Raw genomic sequence first — 23,841 nt, 5'->3', positions numbered from 1 at the left:
AGAGCAGTTACAAGACAATAATAAGACAGCTAACACATCTTAAAAACAGGCAAAGGCTCTGAATAGATATTTCTCCACAGAAGATACACTATTGGTCAGTGATCACATAAAAAGATGCTCAGTGTCAGACTGGTGGGGAAATGCAGATCAAAACCACAGTAAGATGCCACTTCTCCCCACTAAACTATGATCAAACAGGTAATTTTTGGCAAGAACCTGGAGAGCTTTGAATCTTCCCCCTCTGCTCTTAGTAGTGTAAAATGGTGCAACTACCTAGGATAAGAGTGTGTGGTTCTAAAGGTAAATGTAATGTTGCCATATGACCCAGCAGTTCTACTCCTACGTACATGTGCAAGAGAAACAAAAGCAAGTGTAAGAAAATGTTTATTGCAATATTTTCAAAATAGACAAAAATAGAAACAACCCAAAGGCCATCGACTGATGAATGGATTAATAAAATATGGTCTGAAGCAAAATAATTTTTTTTTCTCTATTCACAGTCACTCAAGAGAGCTTCTGGCATCCACTTAGCTCCCGCACATACTAAGTCTTTCTCCATTGGACTCCAAGTAGGTGTCTTGACACTGCCTGCCATAGAGTCAGATACCACAGGTTGGGATTTAGTCCCACAAGGCTGCTGGTCCTCACTGCAGGTGCCATCTGCATGAAGAAGGTTGTCACCTCCAATTTTAACTGACTGGCTGTAAATTGGGTTTCCTATGACCTCTTCCTTGTGCTCAATTAATTTACTAGAGTGACACGTAGAACTCACTGGGTACTGCGTGTACAGGGAAATGCTTACATTTACCAGTTACTTATAAAGAATAGTATTACACAGGATTGGGATGAACAGCCATAAGGAGGGGGGCTGAGCAGAGCTCTTCAGGGCCTATTCTGATTATCTAGCAGGCCATAAACTTTACAGACCTTGTCTTGCTGGGTTTTCAATGGAAGCTTTTTTTACGTAGGCATGATTGATTGTACCACTAGCCATTTTGACCAACAGGCCCTGGAGTTTAGGTATAGGGAAGAAACTTTCAGCCTTCTAGTCTGCTTTGATCTGGTGGGTGTCTTGACCAGCACCCATTGAGAAGCTCTCAGGAGCATCAAGCCACTAGTCATCTTATTAGCATACAAAAGATTCTCCTCAGTAATAGTTGTAATGGTTTGGGAGCTTGGGCAGGAACCAGGGCAGAGACCAAGTACTTATTTCTGATATCCCTATATCACAAATGGCATATCGGTATATTGGAATTTTATTTGGCAATGAAAAGAAATGAGAGCTGATACATGCTGTAATGTGCGCATGAACCTTGAAAAAATTTATAGTTTTATAGAGCAAAATCAGGAGGTGGGTACAATGTGTGTCGAACTTTGATTAACCAATAAGACTACAAGTATAGCTGCTTAGGTAATATTGATCCAGTGGGGAAATGGGTCACATAGCAAGGGTACATGGAAAGAACAAGGACCTTTTTAGGAAGGGGTGGATCAGGAGGTCCTGGTCACCTGCCTGGCTGACTGATGTCTGTTTAGACTTTATTGGACCAGGGGAGTATAATCTTCAATTTCTTACTTATCCCTTGGGGAGGTATGCCAGCCTGGTCATTCCATCTTTATCTTGAGGCCTGGCCTTTAACAGATGTGTCTCCAGCCAAGGTTTGGATGTGTTCTCATCCTCTGCACTGGCTCCTGTGGGCCTTGGCCTGATTGCCTGTAATATTTCTGCCTGACTTAGCTGTCTATAATAGTTTCATGCCTTTGTAAATGTTCAGGACTACTGAGTTGCTCACTTTAAATGAGGGAATTGAATGATACACGAATTATATCTTTAAAAGCTATCCCTGCCACACATCTTGGCCCAGAAGTTGATACTAAGAAGCCAAAGGGAGAAATCTTCTAGGTAAATTTTTCCAGCAGTCACCCTTCTTTACATTATTATTTTATGTGCTGTTTTTCATTTCCTTTTTTTGTTCTCCCCCTACCCCAGAAGTGGCTGTGCCTACATTTTTCTTTCCTTGCTCTGCCGGACCAGGCCCCATTTGCTTGTTAAGAGCTGTGAGCATTAGCAGAATGTTAATGGTCTGAACTACATTAACTTCACATCTGGCTGTTTCTCTCCAGGAGGCTCCTTTTATTTGATTGTGACTGATTAGAGGCTTTGTTCATGTTCATTTGTGCTGATTTGGCTTGTTTAGAGTAAAGCTAGTTTGTATTTGCTACCCTGTCCAGCATTCCACAGAGCCCTGCTTTAGAGGGTGTGTCTAGTCAGCAGTGTGGGAGAAGGATGGAGAGCAAAGTGAGGTGCGGGAGAGCCCTGGAACTCTTCCTGTCTGTAAGTGATGCTCAGTGGGCTTGCACAGCGTGTTATGTTGGAAGTCATCTGTCGGACACAGCTGGAATGTGCCGTTTCTCAAGGAACCTGTGGTCTTCACTCAACTTGTTGAGTCCTGAAGCAGTGCCAGCCTGGCCTGCAACACAGCAAGGCAGCTCACGCTCAGGGTCTGTGGGGCACGTTAAGATGTACCCTCGTGTACACTAGGAAGCCCTTGCCTAGTCCTGGGGGTCCTTTGCCAAGCCCATGGTGGAATGGCCTACCATTTTGGGTTCATACTCTAAAGCAGGATCTTCGCACGTTGCCCAGGCACCTGTGAAGTCCTTGTCGTTCCATATGGAATCTTTTTCCTTACAAACACAGCTTGTCTTGCTTTCTGTAGATTGGACTGTTAAAATCGGGACTGTGGCTGGCTGCCAACCTACTTCCTCCTGTGGTGAACAATGTCAGAAAGGGAGGAAGAGGAAAAGAGCGATGAAGAGGTCGTAAGGGAAGGAGAAGGGGGGGACAAGAAAGCCACAAAAATAATCATTATAATAAATGAAAAGAAATTAAGGGATCTGAGAAAAGAATAGGAGAAAGGAGAAACACAAACTATGGTCGTAAGGTAATAGGGAAAGAAAGAGAATGCAAACGGAAGTGAGAGAGGTGTCACAATAGGAACAGGTTATGATTGGGGAAGATGGAGTGAGTGCTGCAAAATAGTTGCCTCTTTTGAATTTTTCCTTCATGTCCCTGGCAATTGGTTTTGCTTCTTGCTGGCCTTGAACCTCCCTGACTTTTAGAAAACACCTAGTTCACGTCCCTCCTTGTGCACACGTGGAGTTGCTAAGAGCATCCATTGCTTTCCTGGTCCTTCTGTCTTCATCTCGCCTCTTTCCTTTCCTTTTCTCAAGCACTTGGGTTCTAAAAGAGTGGTTCTTTAGATCTGGAGGCATCCTCAGAGAAGGCCAGAGATTGGGGAGAGAAGGCAGCCTTTGAAGTACTAGCTTCATTGTCTTTCTTCACATTATTTTTTTTCTTTCAGTACTGGGAATTTAATCCAGAGCTTTTACGCTACACTGTGTCCCCATTCCTTTTTTTTTTTTAATTCTAAGTTTGAGACTTGAACTGGGCTTGAAGTTGTGATCCTCTTGCCTCAGCCTCCCAGACTGCTAGGATTTTAGGTATGTAACACCACATCCTGCCTAGCTACATCTTATTCTCTCCTTTTATCTGAGGATTACAGTTGGTTTTCCCTTTGATTCTTGTTCTTTCTAACCAGGCCCTTGCTCAACTGATGATCCCTCCTGGTTCTAACACAGTTCCCTGGAGCAGTGGTGGGTGAGGATGGATGAAAGTTCAGGTTGTTTCTTAAGGTGTTGGACAGCAGGGTACAGTCTCATTTTGTCTCACTGATTTTCAGCTGGGGTGATTCTGCTCTCCAGGGGACTTTATCTGGTGACTTTTTTGGTTGTCACATGTAGGGAGTGCCAATGATACACGGTGGGTAAAGACCAGGGATGCCACTAAACAGCCTCCAATGCACAGACAGAGCCGTAAGAGAGCCACCCAGCCCATGCTATTAACAGTGCTGAGGTGAAGAAGCATTGGTACCTTGGTCTCTTTTTAGTGGAAAACCTACATCCCAGGATAGCCAGAGACTTATTCCTAACTGTGTAGCAGCACCTGGGGACAGTTTCATCCAGATACTTGTGGCTTGGCCTGAGATAATACCCCAGCGTTTCTGGGTTAAATGACTTGTTTTACCAAGCCAAGGTCTGATGAAAAGCAGGTAGAGTTCCCTCCTTTTCCATGTGTGCCACCCTGCAGGCAGGTATTACCCCTCTCTTTGGAGGCCTCTGCCTGCAATGATATCTAAATAAGGACTGCCTCAGATCTGGGCCTCCAGGGGTCCCGGTGTGGCCTTGAATAGATACAACTGCAAGTCAAGGCAGAGTTCAGAGAGAGGAAGTGAGCATGAGATTGAAGGATGAGAGATTTTTAAGAGAGTAAAATAGATTGTTCTGTTTTCAGAAGTCAAGTGCCACAGCTGTAGGGAAGAAATTACGTAGAAAGGATTACCATTTCAGTGATCGTTCTGCAAAATTGTCCTAGGCCAGTGGTGACAAAGCTACGGCATGCGTGCTGCACTTTGCTGTTTGTATTGTTGAAAGCTCTAAAAGGTTCACCGTCACTGCTGAAGGCCAAAGGCTTGCTTTAGCATTTTTATAATTTAACCTCTTTTTACCTTGCCAAGCTGTGGAGTGGATTTGTTGTTGTAATGAGCTATTGCTCCAGGAAAGAGCTCTGTGCTTGCTATACTGGTCAGGGTTTCAAAGGATGGCAAAGATGAGGGAAAACTCATTCCAGGCAGGGAAAATGGCCTAAACCAGGGATATGGGTTGATTTTATTTGTATGGAGCCTTTAGTGTTTCCTGTTATTAGAATGCACTTGATAAATCCTCTAAGATTTTTAATGTAAATATATTTTTTAAATTAACTAAAGTGTATGGTTGAATCAAATGTTTGTAAAGTCAGGAAAAGGGGAAAACTTTTCCATTTCACAATTAAATATTTCAATGTGGAATGTTGCTTAACTGAACAGTTTATGATTTGAAGAATCATTTATTTCTATTGATTTATTTAACAAAAGAAATAAGATATCTTTACACAAATATATAAAGAATCCCCAAGTATGTGTGTTCCTTCCCTTCCCCACCCTCACAGAACCCAGGGTCTCACGCATGCTGGGCAACCAGTCTGTTACTGAGCTATACCCCCAGCCCATGCTCTTTTAATGGCTAAATTTGAAAGTGAAAAAATTAACAAGTCTCATCCGGAAGGGGGAATCTTGATTATTGTCTAATAATTATCTGCTGTCAGCAGATGGCTGCACATATGAGCAGTAAATAATGTGGTAAATTTAGCTGGTGAGTCAGGTCAGTGGTACTAGCTCATCTGACCTCAGTTTGATTTCAGAGCCTGTCACTTGGTCTGTGGGTCTCCTTCAGGAAACCACAGGACTTAGAAGTCCAAGCTTTTCTTAAGTAGGACCCTGAGAAAATAGAGAGTTAGGGTTCAGAGAACAGCATCCCAGTCCCCTGGAAAACTATACGCATATAAGAATAGGGTCTGGGGAGGGAGAAGAAGGGTGAAAGGGAATAAAATTGGAAAGCATTCCTAGGGCTAAGAGAGAGTAGGATGTTATATGAGACCTTGCTGGTGACCCCAGAGGGATTAATAGGGTGTCCTCAAATGGCATTATGGCCTTCTCCTTATCCTTGTAGCAAGTACTTTGGAATCTTCTGGGAGCTTGTCCCTTCCAGAATCATCACCTGGGAAAGGGAAATAGAGTCTTGTTTCTGAAGCAGAAGTTGACTCTTCCAAGCCCTGCCTTTGGGGTGAGGTTTCCTAGAAGAGTGGCAGTCAGAACAGACCACATAGTTTACTCTTATCCATGCCCTTAGCTGATATTTATTGAAAATCTCCAGAGCCAGGGATTTAGCTCAGCGCTTGGGTGGCCTGCCTTGCAAGTGCAAGGACCCGAGACCCAAGTTCAATCGCGGTACCAAAAACAAAAAAAAAATATCTCCGATGTGAAGGAGTCATTCCAGGTGCTGGGAATGTGAGACAAAAGCTCTGCCCTCATTGCATTTAAATTTTGATGGAATTAATAGGGGAATTAGTGCCAATAATTTAGTTGGGTTTCTGACCAGTTCACGCGAATACTCCCTCCATTTATGCTGCTCAAGATATCATCTTGTAATCTTTTTAAAAGTCAATTTCTCTGCTTTTGGTAGGATTGAAAGAACAAAGTCAAACCCTAAGGCTGTTTCTTGACTTAGTCTTTTTCAGAAAGTCAGAGAATTACTGAAGGAGGTGTTTCCAGCCATATAATCGCTAGGTTTTTTTGGATGTGAACTCATTTTGTCAGCTGCTGCCTCTTCCTACAAAAGACTGACTTTATCCAAACTTAGACATTCCATGGTAGTGATTTGAGTAAAACTCTTATACCAGCAATAATGTTCCTTGAGCACCAGGCCTAGCCAATTGCCTATTTTCCATGTTTCTGCCCACTGTCATATTATTATTATTATTTTTTACTGTATTTAATCACTTGTGGCAAATTTAAATGGAAATTTATAGCCCCCATTACAGATTGCCTCTCATTTTATTCAAGAAATGTTTCCCTTGAGTTCTCAGTTTATGCAACAGAAATACGAGGATGACTTATAAATTCATGTTTTATTAAACAGATTCTCAAGCCTAACAACAAGGACCTATCTATATGCAAAGGAATCTGCGGTGAAAAATTCCAGAGGGGGGAAAAATAATACTTTGGGACTAGCTATTAGGAATGGAAGAATCATCTATCTTCCTTAGTGTCTTGGAAACATTATATTGAGGGTGTATCTGAGGGTGAGGTCCTTGCAGTGTTCCTTTCATGGTGTATGCAGGCTGTTGTGGCTAATCAGAGGGATGTGAAAGGCTGAGGTCAGGGCTTGCAACTGTTGCTGTGAGTTTTGCCAAGATGACCAACGTGAGGATTTGCATGTTTTCTCACTAGGAAATTATTGTGAGAATACCAATTCGTTTCGTAGAAACTATCAGCCAGGGATTAATTATCCTCATTTAGCACTGGCAACATGCATTCTTGGGTGTGAACAAAAGACCATGTTACATGAGCTCTCAGTGTTTCCCTAATCTTGAAAAAAAATTTTTTGAATTTAATTAACTGAAAGAAGTATCAATGGAGTTAGAGGGCTCTGATAGACACGGCGTCATATCCTTTGATGCAGTTCTCCTTAGTCAGAGTTGATGACAGAAATGGATAAAGTTTTTTGTGGTGTTGAGAATTGAACCCAAGACCTGAGCAAGTGCTCTACCATTCACCTATACCCTCAGCCCTGAGATTTATAAGTTTAAAAGTTGTAGATGTTATTTGATTGTTACTACAACATAGGAGTTAAATACTGTGAGATAGGAGAATCATGAAGTTTCTGATAAAGAAGATATATACAATTACACTTTTAAACTAGTACTGTATATGGGTAAAGCTCTTCATTTTTTTTTTTTTTTTTGGTTTTTTTGGTACTGGGGATTGAACTAGGGACCTTGCACTTGTGAGGCAGGTGGCAGAACCACTGAGCTAAATCCCCAGCCCACCTCTTGATACTTTTGACACTTACATCTCCTAGCTAATTTTTTCATAATAACCAATAGGGCCTGGGATTAAGCTCAGTGGTGCCGCTGCCTGCCTTGCAATCAAAAAGTCCTGAGTTTGATCTCCAGTACAAAACAAAACAAAAAACAATAAATGAAACATTCCTATGTAGCTGCAATGAAAACAGGGTGGGAGGCATGACTTTAACAGCCAGTAAAATTTTTGTAGAAATAGAATGTGGAGTTAGAATGAATACTCTCTTTTTGCAATAAAGTATGTTCATTTCCCTAATAGAATTAAGAGGCTTTAATATTTGTTAACAGATTATGCTTTGGGTGTACATAAGATACACATTTTCATAAATGTTTTCATTTGGTTTGTATTCTGTATTTCAATTTCTCTTGAAAAGTAGATGTTATTTTATACATGCTCAGGCTCAGTTGTGTCCTAGACTGTGTTTCTGAGGACTTAGTTTTTTCAGAGCCTTGCTCTGCTTGTCCAGGTCATAAGGGATTTCTGTTTTCTGTGGACCACATTGGCCCTGCCCTATTCCCTTGCCTTGCACACTTGCTTTGCTGTGTTAGTCAGCTTCCCATTATTGTAACAAAACGCTCAGCATAACTTACTTATAAAGAGAAAAGTTGTTTTCTTTTTTGCTCACAGATCTGGATGTTCCAGTCCACAGTGGATTGGCTCCGTGGCTTTGAAGCTGTGGTGAGGAGGGAGTAGGCCCAGGCAGGAGCAAATCTGCTCACATCACAAGCCAAAGAGCAAAAGAAGAAAAGGGTCAGGGTCTTACAGTTCTTTTTATGGCACACCCCAAGGCCCTAACGACCTCCCACCAGACTCCTCTTCTCAAAGTTCTGCCATGTCCCAACAGCACACCCAGGGGTCTACACTTTTAACACGTAAGCATTCAGGAGATATTTCAGTTCCAAGCTGCATGCCCAGAATGATCAACCAGATATTTTCATTAAGAGTCAAAGAGAAGCATAAAACAGTGCTCTTATCCTTGTAGAACAAACTTTATAGCTGGAAGGTATGATAGAGCCAGTTTGAAACAATTAAAACTGTCTTAGGACTTTGTATGCATTTTAACAAATGAAGAGACTAGAAAGAGTGTAGGCATCTGCAAAAGACTGAAGAAAGGATGGGTTCAGCATGGTAGGCATATTAAGGTTTATAATAAGAGGAGAGATCAGAAAGCTATGTTTTTTTATTTAAAACACAAGGACACATTAACTTATACAGCTAAGCTACTAACAAAACACTGTTTAATTACTCTCATGTAAACCAGAGGAATAACCTCAGTTCTGGATTAATTATGCTCTTTTTTTTTTTTTTTTTTTTTGGTACTGGGGATTGAATTTAGGACCTTTTGCTTGCAAGGCAGGCGGAGGAACCATTGAGCTAAACGCCAGCCCAGTGTTCTTTCTTCTATACCCTTTCAGAGCTCTGGATGATGGGCCTGCAGTCATCTCTGGGAACAATGAGGGAGTGCAGCATTCTCTTTGGGGTAGGAATCTACAGGCCTAGGAAGTGTGAAAGTTTCTTTTCTGCCTACAAAGTGCCCTGAGCTGAGGCACAGGTGGCCTGAATTAAGTATCTCTTTCTAGTACTAACTTGTGTGACTTTAGCCATGACCTAACACCAGTGTGGGCTTCTCCTTGCCCACCTGTATAAGTAGTGATCCTGTGATCTCTCTCTCTCTCTCTCTCTCTCTCTCTCTCTCTCTCTCTCTCTCTCTCTGCAGTCTCACATTGCACAAGTCTTGAAGAATGACTTGAGTTTTCAGTGTGTTTGTCTTGCTTTTTATTGCCTGTCTTTGTGGAGAGTGATTCAAGAAGAAACTGAAGTTGGCATTTACTGTTAATGAGCTGTTAAAGTAGATGCTACCCCACAGTAAATGGCCAGGCTAGGCAAGGACAGCCTTTCGGACCAGGATGGATCCTAAGTGCTCATCATCTCATCATCTCTGCTGAACACGCTTATTATCTACAATCAGGCCATGCTGTGACTTCTGGCCAGCTATCAGTCAAACCTTGGTTGTCTTTAGTTGGAGCTAGATTGGGGATATGTAGTCCAAATTTGGCCCATTAGGCCAACTGCAAGCAATAGAACTTGGAAAGTCCAACTGCAAGCTATAGAACTTGGAAAGTGGCCAGGGAGGGCTGTTGCATTGTTCCCAGCCACTTGTGTACACTCTGGTGCTAGAATTAGCGCACCCCAGGCTTTTGCCTTACAAGGCTTTTTGTTCTGTGTTCTGACATTGCAAACAAGCATCCTTGATGCTTTGAAGAATTTAGGAACTTTGCCATTGGCATGGTTTATGAAAGCTACCTTCTCTTCTACCTCCCACCCCCAACACAACGTGGGAGATCTCTATAGGTTCCTGACATGCATTTTGTTGGGTCATCTCTGATCCTCCCAGCTGACATAAATATTGACTGGATTCCCTGGGTGCTGCATTTTGTCATGGTCTTTTTTTGGGGGGGAGGGGTCACTGCCTTTGGCATCCAGCTGTTGAAGACTGGCTCTATCCTCCCTGCAGTCTGGGGCTCTGCCAACTTCCTGCTGTAGCATTTGGCAGGCAGCTCCAAGGAAGGTGGGCAAGTACCAGTCCTTCAGGCCTGCTGATGTTTTGCTGCAGTACGGCCACCTGGCTGGCTTTCAACCAACTGGGAGAAAAACAATCTCTCCAGTAAAGGACTTCCTCCCTTAAGATCTCAGAGGGAGGCTGTATCTTTCCTGTAGCATTTCTTTCTTTCCTACCCATCCTAAGAAAAGAAAAATGTCATTCCAAATGCTGTGCTCTTCCAGAAACGGGATTGGGTGCTTTTAGTCAAAGCAAGGAGAATGAGAAAAAGACGACTAGAGCAGCCAGGAGGTCACATTAGTCAGTTGCTCCTGGAGTACTTCGGAATGTGTTAGCATGTACTTCTTGCCTCTCTTTCTGCTTTGGAATATCCTAAAACGAGAAGTTAGATATGTAAGTTAGGGCTTACGTAGAATCAAGAACAGCGTAATTCATATGTAATGTCCAGACATATTTCTTTAGCAAATCTTGACATTTGGACCTAAGCGCCAAGAAAAAAAATCTTTTAAAAATAACTCAATTTTAAAAATCAGTAGATTGCAAAATGCTACACATACACGTTCTTGGATTCATATACAAAAGAGCCTTGTTTTGTTAGGTGTAACATCCACTTTTGAGCATTCTTCAAAGGAAGTGAGCAGGGTATTATCATTATTTTTGCCCCAACCAAGGCTGTCAGATATAACCAAAGGAGAAAGTAATAAAATCGAGGCCAGGGGAGTAACCGCCTCCCAGCCCTGCCAGGGCAGCAGTGGGCACTAAGGTGTAAGTGTGCCATCTTGTGGTATTGGCTTCATAAATGTTTTGTGGTAGAAACATCCAGGTCCATTGCCTTTTTTTTTTTTTGGTACCAGGGATCAAACTCAGGACCTTGCATTTCGAGACCTATGGGGGAACCACTGAGCTAAATCCCCCAGCCCTCCATGGCCTTCTCGAATCTGTAATTCATGGTAGCTGCTTTCTAGCACCTAGGGCAGTTACTGGCATACTATTATTTGTCAAATGAAATTTTTTGAGGGGACTTCATGTTGTGGCACAGGATAATTGTTTTGTGTGCTACTAGAAGGCAGAACAAGATTTTGTTTGACAGCAATCTCAGCTGTGGTCCAAGGGTCATTGTTTTTAAAATAAGAATTCTCTAAATATGTTTTGAGCAGTCTGAAGTACTCTGGGAACATCACTTCTCAGATGCTGGGAACTCTGCTTCTAGAAATTGACATTCTCATTAAATCTACGCGTTATCACACTTAACACTTTAAACATGCCGACAAGGGGTGTAGCTCTGATGTAGAATACTTGCCTGGCTTGCAAAGGTCCTGAACTCCATCCTCAGCACTGGAGAGCAAAAATAGAAGACAAAAAACCAATCATGTAACATAGAAGTTGTCATCTTAATCATTTTAAATGTAATGTACTTTTTCATTTTGCAGAACTGAAACTCTGTGCCCAATGAGCTAATTCTCTTTTCTTCCAACCCCTAAGCCCCTGCAACCACTGTTCTTTTTTGTTTCTTTTCTTTCTTTCTTTTTTTTTTTTTTTTTTTTTTTTTTTTTTTTTTTTTTTTTTTTTTTTTTTTTTTTTGCTGTTTTTGATATGGGGATTGAACTTGGGACCTTGCCCTTTCCAGACAGGCAGTGGAACCACTGATCTAAATCCCCGGCCCTGTTCTTTTGCTTTTTGAGACAGGGTCTCACTTTGTTGCCTAGGCTGACCTTGAACCCACAGCAGTTCTCCTCCTCAACCTCCCAATTGCTGGGATTAGGAGGTACACACCACTATGCCTGGCTTCTGTTTTCTCTTTCTAAGAATTTGCTTTAGAAGCCTCTTTTAAGTGGAATCATGCAGTATTTGTCCCTTTTAAAATATTTTTGTGGGCCAGGGATTTAGCTCAAGTAGCACCACGCCTGCCTTGCAAGCCCAAGGTACTGAGTTCGATCCCCAGTACACACACACACACACACACACACACACACAAATTTTGACTGACTGGCTTATTTCACTTTTGCTAATGTCCTCAAGGTTCATCCATGTTGTTCAAATGGCAAGATTTCCTTTGTTTACTAAGTCTGGTAATATTCTCTCATAAAATTTTGTTTATCTGTTCTTCTATAAGTGGATGATTAGGTTGAGTCCACCTCTTGGCTGTTGTAAGTGGTGCTCCAATGAAAATGGTGTGTGCAGTTTAACAGTATTATTCTCTTTGCTGTGATCAGATTTAAACATCTTCTGATGAATTTAAATCATTTTTGAAGTTTTGAAACTCTGAAGTGCTTGAGAGAAAAAGCTCAAGAGAAATATCTATTGATTAATTTTAGATAATCTTGTGATGTATCTTATAAGGACAGTTTTAATTCATATTAGGTGCATCTGACTATCGTGAATACATTTTAAAAAGTCAACTTAAATCAATTTAGGACCGATGCAGGGAATAAATATATAAAATAAAGTAGTCTACTTAATAATTTCTTGTCTCTTATGAGACCTATGAATACTGCTTATATGAGTGTCAATATTAATGTTAGACTTTGCTTTTTCTATTCAGAGATTTGGGATTTTGAAGGGCATTAAATTATAAAGTAGAACAGCTAATTTATGATTAGGTCTAGAATTTGGAAATTTGTTCATTTAACAACAAGAGACACTTTCAACTCTTTGCCAAAGCCTTCCCAGGACTCCCAGCTACCTGGAGGTTCCTTTAGTCAGTTCTTCTGCTTCAAGCCTGCTGTTGGCCACTTAAGACTGAAAATCAAACCAGCTAGTCCCAGTTGAGCAACACCACACAGGGACTTAAAGAACAGGAGGGTTGAGAAAAGTTTTTCCTATAGCTTCTTTTTCTTGCCTCAGAGATTAGCTGTGTTTGGAAGTGTTGTGGGAATATGGTTGTAGGAGCAGCAACTCTGTGTGCATACCTTTCCTTTGACACAGGCCATGGTAAGCGAGAGAACAAATGAACTTTTGGGCTCTGTTACTCATTAAAGCATGATTTATGTTTTCTTCTGAGGCAGTCAGGGACTTAAAAAGAGTTTTTGCTAAAAACTGTGATTCTTTGCTTGTATGTACAGATGCCCAGTGGGTAACTAAAAGAAATGAAAGCTTGGCGTTCATTTTGTAAAAACTCTGGGTCAAATCTCTTCTTGCGCTCTATTTAGGCATGCTAGTCCTTCAGGTAGTGTCTGTCTGAAAGTTGGCACATCAAGGTTCTTAGCCCTAAATTTACCAAGCTTTTCTTCACCTCCCTTCAAGACTGAAGACACCAAGATAAGAGATTTTACTGGGACATTCAGCTACACCTGAAGCCTCCATTACCCTAAACCTAGGGTGACCTTGGATTCCAGAAGAGCTTTAATCTGAGACTGCCCCAATCGAGAACAATCATCTCATGGAGGCAGAATTGACCCTCACGCCATAAGGATTCTTGCAGCACTACAAAACCAGGACTAAGAATGATCATCCAGACCCAAATCCACCACGGCATCCCATGAGCCTTTTCGTACCTGTGCCCCTTCAGTTTCTCCAACTGAAGCTCCTTCCCTATTTCTCTTCCTTTGTTGGGGAACCAGCTTGATCTGTGCTCCCTTCCTTTTTTCTTATTTGCTAGCTCAAGCTTTTTCCTGTACATTCATGCTGAATTCTTCTGTTTTAATTTTCATTATCACCGAAGTGAGGACCCACACTAACCAGTGGCACCTTGATCTTTCAAATCCAGACTGTTTTTTTAAAAAGTGGAGAGTCATGTTCAGTGGTAGAGTTCGTGCTTAGTATGCATGGGGGCCAGGGATTTAACTTCGTGTTTCCACCGCCTGTCTGGCAAGCGCAAGGGCCCGAGTTTGATCTCTGGTACCCAAACCAGACAAACAACCAAGAATAAATAAATAAATAAATAAATAAATAAATAAATAAATAAATAAATAAGTGAATGAAAATAAAAAATAAGAAAAAGCCACACGCACTAATTCATATGCAGAGCATATGAAGTTGACATTTATGCAATGACATTCATTATAGAAGGCTTTTCTGCAGAAGCTGCCTGTCAGTTTTGTGGTAACAGGGCTTACAGAGGGGCGGCCAGAGCACGCAGGGAGGTTAGCATGCACTTGCATGGTATGGGTTCCTTGCTCATACTTCTGCTGCAGTATGCTTTGCTCCTTCATCACTGCTTCCCTTCCATGGAGTCCTGTGCGATGGCCCTAATGGAGACATCTAGACCATTTAATGTGTTAAGGGTTGTCCTCCAAATCAAATCTCATTCTTTGTTCCTTCATCCCCTGCACGTCTCTGCTGCCCTGCATGAAAGTGTTTTAAAGACCTACTTTGCAACAGAACTTTTGTTGAGATTTTAATTTGAAGTGAAATGTAAGTGAACCAGCCCAGTAAATTCTGATCACTTAACAGCTCTGTTGAGAGGCAAATAAGAGAAAGTTACTCTTGAGTCCATCTTGCCCTTAGCCTGATAATTTTTTTGTTTTTGGAAGTGCTGCTAGTTGCTGCAGGAAAAATGTTCATTTTCCCACTGTATACAGAGCTGTTGACCCCTTCCCCCAAGAGGTGTTAGGAAGCAGGAATTAAAAATAGTATGTGACCCAGACACTTTGAGCAATAAAAAGCTCCTGCTTCTATCACATTACTGACTTCCTGCATTTTTTTAGTAAGCCAGGGAAATATATCTGGTACCTAAAAAGTTTAGAAGATAATTAATTCTATTCAGGGAAACTTGGAGTGTCAGAATTAGAGAAATTACTGCAAAAGGGCAAGAGCTTTCATTTTCCTTTCTTTCATGTGACTTTTGCCTCAGATCTCTTCCTCACTTCTTTCTACCCTCACTAGCCAAATATTGTGTCAGCTTATTTGGAACTCTCTAAAAAGGGGAGAACAAAAAATTAAAAAAAAAAATTTTTTTTCCTCCAATTTTGGCTCCTCTGCCCCTTGTGAATATGCTCTGTGCAGAAGAATTTATAAAAAGAGTGGAGGTTTGGGTGCTTGTTTCCTTTTTAGAAATGGTATTTACCCAGATCACAGTGAACCTGCCTCTTGCTTCCCATGGCAGATGATGAGAGGGTAGGATCTTCTTGTGCTGCAAAGGCAACTAGACACTACTGAGATCTCAGGAGACCTAACTATAAGGTAACCAAGCAACTGCAGCTTTTGGGGCTGAGGAAGAGTCTGAGCTTGTTCCTCTAGGATGTTGCTTTCAACCCCTCAGCACCCTCCTCCTTGTTTGCAGTCACCTTAAAGGGGTGGCAGCTCAGCCAGAACACCAGGGGGAGGGGTTAACCAAAGGGTTTAATTTTCATTGGTGAGTGGATGTCCATTCTTTTGCTAAAAACAGTTGCCTGCATACCCATTCATGCTGTCTCTCTCCATTTTCCTTCCTAAATAAGGTGTGGCCTTTCTTTTCATCTCTCAAATATGCAGAGCCCATTTCCACTTTGGGGCCCTTACTCCCTTTGCTCCTCCTGTGTGGCGTGCCCTTCTCAGACATTAACTGAAATGTAACTTCTCTACCAACTTGGTTATCCGTTTTTCTGTTTTCTATCTTTGTAGTGTTTCCAGTTCCAGAAGTTGCCTTAGATGCTTTGTAAAAGCAGAGCCTGTGTTGTAAAATTTCTTAGGTGTGTCTCAGCTCTGCTACTAAGGGGCTGGATGTGTTCTGCTTGCCCTTCCCTGTCTCGTATCTACTCCCCATCTTGCTCAGTGTTTGGGGAGCTGACTTTGGCCAGTACATTAGTGGACTTCTTACCTTCAGCTCCCGGTTGGCTCAGTCAGTGCCAGAAAGGTGGAGGGAAGCTGAGGTCAGTGCCTGGTGCCAGGCTTTCTCACAGCCCAAACACCTCTGCCCCTCTGTGGAAGGCTACACCTCAGTTCAAGCAGAACTTTCCATCCAGCCACCTCTCCAGATTCCTGTATGTATACACTCCGTTTGTCTCTTCTAACTGCAGTGGTCGTATCTTTGTCTGTGCCCTGGTTTCTGTACTACCTCCTGTTAGTTTCCTGAGACTTTTTCTGCACCTTTGTAAAAAGGACATTTATTAAATTCCCTTCAGATCAGTTTGAGAATGCCGTGTGTTTCTGACAGAGGAATATGTCTTTCTAGCTAAATGAGTATGGGTATATTAACCTTCTTGTGCCTCAGTTACCTCCTTTAAGCCCTGCACATAATCATAGAACTGTCACAGTTGTAGGATTAAATGCGATCATGTTTATCAGTGTTCCTGGCACTTAATAAGTATACAAATTGTTATTTGTTGTTATTTTTTATCATGATGATGACAGTGATTTTGTTTACTTGTGTATTAATCCCCATGTTCTCACCATCCCCGGATTCTAAAAAAAGTGCCTGCTTCATAGAGGCACTAAAAGAAAGTACATAGGGTTTTTATTGTTGCTTTCAACTGATTCTTGGCTCTCTGAGTAAGCATGCAGAATCGCCCCTTCTCTGACAGGCTACTGCCCATCCTCTTCATACCTGTGGTGTCTTCAAGGGTGGCAGGAAGTACTGATGGCAACCCCACCACAGAGGTGACCCAAGGGGAAGGAGCTTACCCCAGGCCTCCACCTTGCCTTGTCCTCTCTGCTCCCCAACCCCTCTCCCTGCCAGCTCACTCCTTCTGTGTGCTCTGCTGTCTGTGGTGTCTGGAGCCAGCTGCAGGGCCCCTGGCCTGAGACTTCTCTGAGCTCCGCGTAGAAATGTCCAGAACCAGCAGGAGACTAGGAGATCCAACAGGGCCTTGATGCTTCCTGGTCACATTTCAGGCCATGAAAATCTTCCTTGTGAGGTTTTGCTGGTTTTATTGGGCAGCCCATGAGAAACACAGGAACACAGCCTGACCTGATAAAAGGAGAAGCAAGTCACTGGGGAAATTTTTAAATTTCAGCTGACGGGATTTAAGTCAGATTACGTTATAAACAGGAGAGCATTTTTTAGCAAGTAGATATTTTTGGAAAAGCTGGTTCGATAAAACTGTTATAAGTTCTCCCAATTATGAAGTATTTAGCAAAATGTGTATTTTAAGAATGTCCTTGGACATTGCTGAGAAATGGAAGTGAATTTTGTAACACAATTTTATGTGAACACATCTTTATTAAAACTATTTTAACTGGTGATCACCTAGAAACACTATCATAATAAGGTTTGATTCAATAAACATTTATTATACAATGTGTCAAGTTTTATTACAAGAAACAGTTATTAATTATAAATGAATTTTATTGAGTCAACAGTACTTACAAAATGAGATCAATTTTAAAACTTTAAATAAAAACTGGTTTTATCAGCCTTATACATTTTCTGATTTTCACTTAATCAAAATGTTTCTTAAGTTGTCTACATTTTTCCTGTTTGGAAAAGATAAATATGCTTTTAGATGGACAATTTCCTCTTTGGGGCTTAATATTAACCTACCAGTGAGCAAATACTATAAGTCACAAAGTTGCTTATACTGTAACTAGGAGCACACATTTGAGGATAATGTAACATTTCATAGTGTTGTTATACTTAGTGAATATTATTTTTCACTTGAAAATTGTTTGAAATTACAATTTACAGCCTAATAAGTGCTCTATCTAGTTTTTCATAGGATGAAGACGCACCTTTTCTTTCTTTGAAACACTGGATTAAAAATCTTCAGAAGATCATTGTTCTGCCTGTTAAATGTCTCTCAATATCACTTATTTAATAGCAGCATCAATTGGACCATTTCGTAAACGCATTGAATCAATCATGAAAAGGTTTTTTGGATCAAAACCCTTCTTAGTATTTAGCAGAAGTAATAATTACTTTATGTGATTGCAGTCTTGGTCTATAGAATTTATTGAACCTTACACTGTATGTGGGCCAGAGCAGAGAATAGGGAGAAAAGAGGGACAAAGAGGACCAAACAAACATATAGTAAAGAGGCGATACACTCCTTCAGGTCTTATTGTATATGTAGAAAAGGTTTGGGGCCATTTCAAGATAAAATGAACACATTTATTTATTTTATCTAATTAATTTATTTGTTTTGTTTGTTTGTTTTTGAGACAGGTTCTCGCTAAGTGGTTCAGGTTGGCCTTGAACTCACTGTGTAGCTGAAGCTGGCCTTCAACTTGCAGTGATTCTCCTGCCTCAGCCTACGGAGTACTGGAATTATAGGACTGTGCCACCATACGTGGCTAAATGAACACATTTAAATTGAGGTTGTGGGGCCAGGGATTTAGTTCAGTGGTGCCACTGCCTGCCTTGCAAACACAAGGTCCTGAGTTTGATCCCTGGTACCAAAAATACATACATACATAAATAAGTTAATTAAGGTTGTGTACAAAAAGGGACTTTTTAAAAAGGTCATTATATTTAATTTATTTTCTAGGGAGTTTCTGTCACTGAAGATCAAGTGAACTGTTTTAGAAATCCTAATTATTCACATAGCAGTCAGTACCCTGATTATACAAGGGAAATGAAACTGTGGGACTGGTTTCAGTAAAAGAAGTAAAAACTGGCAAATGTCTAAAAGATGTCTTAGCTAGTTTAGTTCAAACAGTGGATTATTCATCGAGATTCCTACATGACAAGAAAGATGGGCCAGGCTCCTGAAGCCTGTTGAAATGGGATTTAGAGAAGTTATGTCCTGTAACCAATCTGGAATCAAATTTCTGATGCTTACATCTTAGTGCTCTTAGCTAGCCGTATCTCTGAAATAATTTATCAGTGCCATGCAGTACCTCTTGTCTACTCTAAGACCTTGTCCTTGGACAGCTTGCTTTCCTGTTACTACTATGTTTTCTGCCCTGGCCCAGTCTACACAGTGATTTAAACACATTCCCCAGCTGTAGTTGATATGAAAAAGAGAGTGCTTGGAGCCTCTTCCAAAGAAAATGAGGCTTCTTGAATGTAGGCTTCAAGATTCTTTACTCACTGCACCTTCCTCTGTAATTTCTTCCTTATCATCATAATCCATGCCTATATTAGTCAACTTAGGCTACCATAACTAAATTTGATAGACTGAGGAGCAGTGTAACAGGAATTTATTTCTTTAGGGTCTGGAGGCTAGTGAGTAGTAGATCAGAATGTTGGCAGACTTGGTGTCTGATCAGGGTCAGTTTTCTGGTTTGTAATGGTGTTTTTTCAATTTGTCCTTACTTGGTGGAAAGAGGGAGGGGCCTCTCTCAAAGCTTCTTTTATAATCTCAGCATGAAAACTCTACCCTCCTGACCCTCCTGACCTAATCACTTCTCAGAGGCTCCACTTAACACCATCCCTTGGGGATTAAGATTTCAATATACAATTTTCAAGGGCACAGACATTTGAACAAAAGCAGGTCCTCTTCCTGCCTTGCAGGCTGCTACCTTCTTGCTTTGTTCTCATATGGCAGGGAGTGAACTGTAGTCTCTTTTTCTTCTTCTGAGGATACTAATACCATAATGGGAACCCCACACTTACGATCTCATCTAAATTTAATTACTTCCCAAAAATCCTACTTCCAAATGCCACCACACTGGAGTAAAGGGCTTCATACAGGGATTGGGAGGGAGACAATTCAGCTCATAACAGTGCTTTTGCTTTCAATGTGACCAATTTAGTCCAGCTTCTTGGCCTTGATCTACTTCTTTTGGATGGACTTGTTCTTTTCCAAGCTACTTGGTTTTCCTTCCAAATCACATAGAAATACCACACTCTATTAAACCTTCTTGAGCAATGATTTCTTTTGTTTTTGTTTGTTTTGTTCCTAGCACTTATGTACAACAGAAATGGTTGGAATTTTTCTTTTTTGTATTTGTCATTTTTTCCTGCTGTTGTCCACATGTGTGAGCTCCTTGTTGCTTATTCGATTTTTAAGCATTAAATACAAGGCTCTATTCCTCCTTTCCTGTGACTCCCCCAAGGCTCTGTGCAAGCTGTTCGCCACGTGGTTACACATGCAATGTTTTTGACCAACAGATTGCTCATTTAGTCTCATTCTTGGTCAGATGCCAGGGAGAACAAATTAAAATAATACTCTCTTCGCCTCCTTCACAGGAATGATGTAGTTACATATATTGCATCACTATGATAAAGTGATTACATCATTATGTGAAAATCATGCAGGCTAGGTATTCAAAAATACAGTTCCAGGTGATTTGTCTGTAGACTACCAGAGGGCTGGCTAGGTGAATGAGAACAGTGATCAATCAGGCTTGGGCTGTTTGAGGTTAAAAAGAGGAAGGTATCCTTTGGGTGTCAGGGGAATGCACATAGACTTATGTGGGGCACATGTAAATCTGGGCCAAAATAAAGTGCTATCTCCTGTTCCATTTGCATGTTTCAGGTCATTTTAATTTTGTAGTACAGCTTTTTCCACTTGCACCCTTTGCTAGTCTAGCAGTTACAGTTCAGTATCTACCATACAAATTATTAGAATTCCCAGTTCTAAATTGTTTTTTATGGATTATGGGCTATATGCTCTTTTCCCATTCTGTCTCTTCATTTGGGCCTTGGCTCACATGACCCTTATTTTATGTTTGCCCTGTGGAAATGGGGGATCAGACTCACTCAAAACCCTTTGCTGTGGGGACTGATAGTGCCGTACATGCCCTGAGAGGGTGTAAGAGATTCAGCATTCACATCTTGAGGCTCTCTGAGGACAGTTGGGCAAGGCTCCCAACCAGGTTGGCAAAAGGCTTGAGGGATTAGGGAGGCAAAACTGCATTGGGTTTTGAGCTGGTTTGAGCTGGGGCTGGTTTGTGTTGGGTTTCCTACTAGAGCCAAAGAAGGTAGCACATGGGCTTTGCTATTATTTCCTTCCCCCGATGGAAATCAAGAGGGGAAAGGGATGGGAGAGGCTTGAAAGCTGTCAGCCATCATCAAAATGGAACAACATAAAAAATTGATGTGGCTCCTCCCTGAATTATAGCCCTTCTCTGAGAGACTTTTTATGACCACTATTTCATTACTGCTTGGTTTTCTATTAAAGATCTACCTCATTGTTTTTCCTCCCACTAGATTTAATTCTCAGGGTCAGAACTGTGCTGGGCAATGGAAGGCTATCTTAGTTACTTTTCTTGTTGCTGAGACAAAATACCAAACACCCACAAATTGAGGGAGGAAAAGTTTACTTAGTTCAAAGTTTGTAGAGGTTTCAGTCCATAAGGTAGGATGGCATGGCAAAGGGACATCAGAGGAGAAACAGTTCATGGTGGGCAGAAGGTAGCAAAGTAAGCAAGGGATCTGAGCAGCTTCTTTCTGCCCCTTTTATAGTTTATCTAGGCTACTTGGATTAGGATGGTGCCAAACCAATCAGTGGACAGATTTAGTAATCACACATCTTTAATCCCAGCATCACACACTCTAGATTCGGCCACCTCTGGAAAAGCTTCACCTATGACTGCATGAGGCTTTGGGGGGGACATCTAGACACAAACCATAACATTCCACCCCTGTCCCTGCAGAGACTCCTGTACTTTCCATTACGCAAAAAGTAGTCCATCTCTAAGCATTGCTACAGTTGTAACAGTTTCAGCATTTCTAAATGTCCAAGTCTAAAGTTTCCTCTGAGATTTAAGGTAAACTCTTAGCTGTAAGCTCCTATACAAATGGAAAGGAAGTGGAACACTTCCAACATTAAATGGCACAAAATAGACATTCCATTCCAAAAGGTACAAATAGGGTGATAGAAAGGAAGGGACCAAAACAAGTCCCAAATCCAGCAGGGCAAACATTAAGCCCTATAGTTCCATGTGCAGCATCCAAGGAAATCTGTGGCAAGATGTGAACTCTAAAAGGTATGGGTGGCTCTGCCCCAGTGGCACTTTTGGTGGTGGTAGCTCTTGTGGCTTCCCTATTGGACCAGCTCTGCTCCCTTGCAGGATTCCTCAGATGATCCATGTTCCTGGCTTCTCCAAATTTCTGGGGTCTCTGATGCATGTTTGGCTTCACACTCATAACTTCACACACTGCCCTCTCAGGGGCGCACTACCTATTCTCCCAGGCCTTCTCAAATCTGGGTGGAAGCCTTCCTGACCCCACAACTCTTGCCTTCTACATGTACCTAAAATCAGTGCTGTGTGGATAATGCCAAGGTCTGCTGGCAGCTGGAACAATAACAAGACTTTCTTCTCTTTTGGCTGTAGGGGTTGAGTACCTGGATCACCAAGGACTCTGAACTCAATCCCAAGGAACAAATTCTCTAGGCCGCTGCCATTCTGGAACATAGTGCTCTGGGGCTCTATTCTCAGAGCAGATTCTTTCACTTTTGCAACTCTGAAGCTGCAAAGGCTGGAGTCCTACTGGTTCTTGTAATGTCTTCAGGCCATCTTTTCTGTTGTCTTTTTCTGAAATACATGGCTTTTCTTCTCTAGTCTTTTTAGTGACTAGTTTTTCTTCTGTTACATCTTTGCAGGCTGGAGCTTTACTGGAGCTTCCTTTCTGGCCAAACTAAAAATGTTTTGAATCATTGTGCTAGGCTCTTTGCTCTTAATTCTTAACATAAATCTAGATAAAAACCCCCAACTCTAGCCATGCCATCTCCTTAACATCAGACTGCCTTGAAATTTCTACAAGATTATTTAGTGTGCTGCCCTTAATCAGTCTCAGGCCAAGTCTGTGGACACAAGCAAAATGCTGATAGACTTTTTGGCAAGCCGTAAGACATTGTCTGGAGTCCAACAACCAATGCAGTCCTTCCTCCAAGCAGAAGCCTCCTGAGCCTGGTCTTTACCAGCATCATTTTTATCAGCATTCTGGTCTTCTGAGCTCTGACTGAGTCTCCCATCAAATACAGTCTAAGGCATTCCACCTCTGTTTTTTCAGCTGGCATCTCTGAACTTTTTGAAACTCTTTCCACAAGCCAGTCCCAAAGGCTCCTAAACCACACAGTCAGGTATAGTCACAGAAATGACCCCCCTTCTCTGATACTAAATTCTGTCACGCTTTTTTTTTCTTATTGTTGAGAAAAAAATACCTGACACCCACAGTTAAAGGAAGAAAGGCTTATTTAGCTCACAGTTTGTAGAAGTTTCATTCCATAATTATCTGGCTCCCAAGGCAGGGTAATGTGGCAGATGGGCATCACAGAGGAGAAACAGTTCATGGTGGACAGAAGGTAGCAAAGTAAGCAAGAGATCTTAGCAGCTTCTTTCTGTCCCTTACATTGTATCCAGTCCAACCAGTGGACTGATTTAGTAACCACACACACTTAATCCCACCATCACACACTCTAGATCTAGTCACCTCTGAAAAAGCTCCAATTATGACTGCGTGAGGCTTTGGGGGAACATCTAGACACAAGCCATAGCATAGATTATGGGTAGATATTTGCTGAAAGAGTGCTGTGGCATGAACCAGTCTGATGCCCGGTGATGGGCCACATCTCTGGTCCTCTTTGTGACATTCTTGTGTAGTCCTCATCTGTGTCTCAAGTTACTGAGTGGACCTTTGTTTCTTAACACAAGTTCATTTATGCTAAGGAGCCTCATTGTTAGAGTGGCTTTTGCTGCCCAAAAGATTTGGAGATGTGATTAATCTGGGCGATTAGCAGTTAACAACAGTATTTTCTGATTGTTAAGAATCTACACCTTGTCCTGTGATGTGCATGAATTTATCTAAGCTACTTAATAATTACATATCTTTGGCAAGTTATTCAGAGATTCTCTATATACATTTTTTTCAAGTAACATGGAGATAATAGTACTCAGCTGTTAAGCTGGTTGTGAAGCTTAAATAAGTTAATACATGTAAGAGTTTAATAGTATGTGACATATATTAATTTAATAGTATGTGACATAGATTTAATAGTATTTGACATATATTAATTTTAT

Source organism: Fukomys damarensis, unplaced genomic scaffold (genome assembly GCF_012274545.1).
Source record: "Fukomys damarensis isolate Sample0158 unplaced genomic scaffold, DMR_v1.0_HiC HiC_scaffold_29, whole genome shotgun sequence".
Classification (NCBI taxonomy): Eukaryota; Metazoa; Chordata; class Mammalia; order Rodentia; family Bathyergidae; genus Fukomys; species Fukomys damarensis.
Note: the sequence above shows the minus strand (reverse complement) of the source record.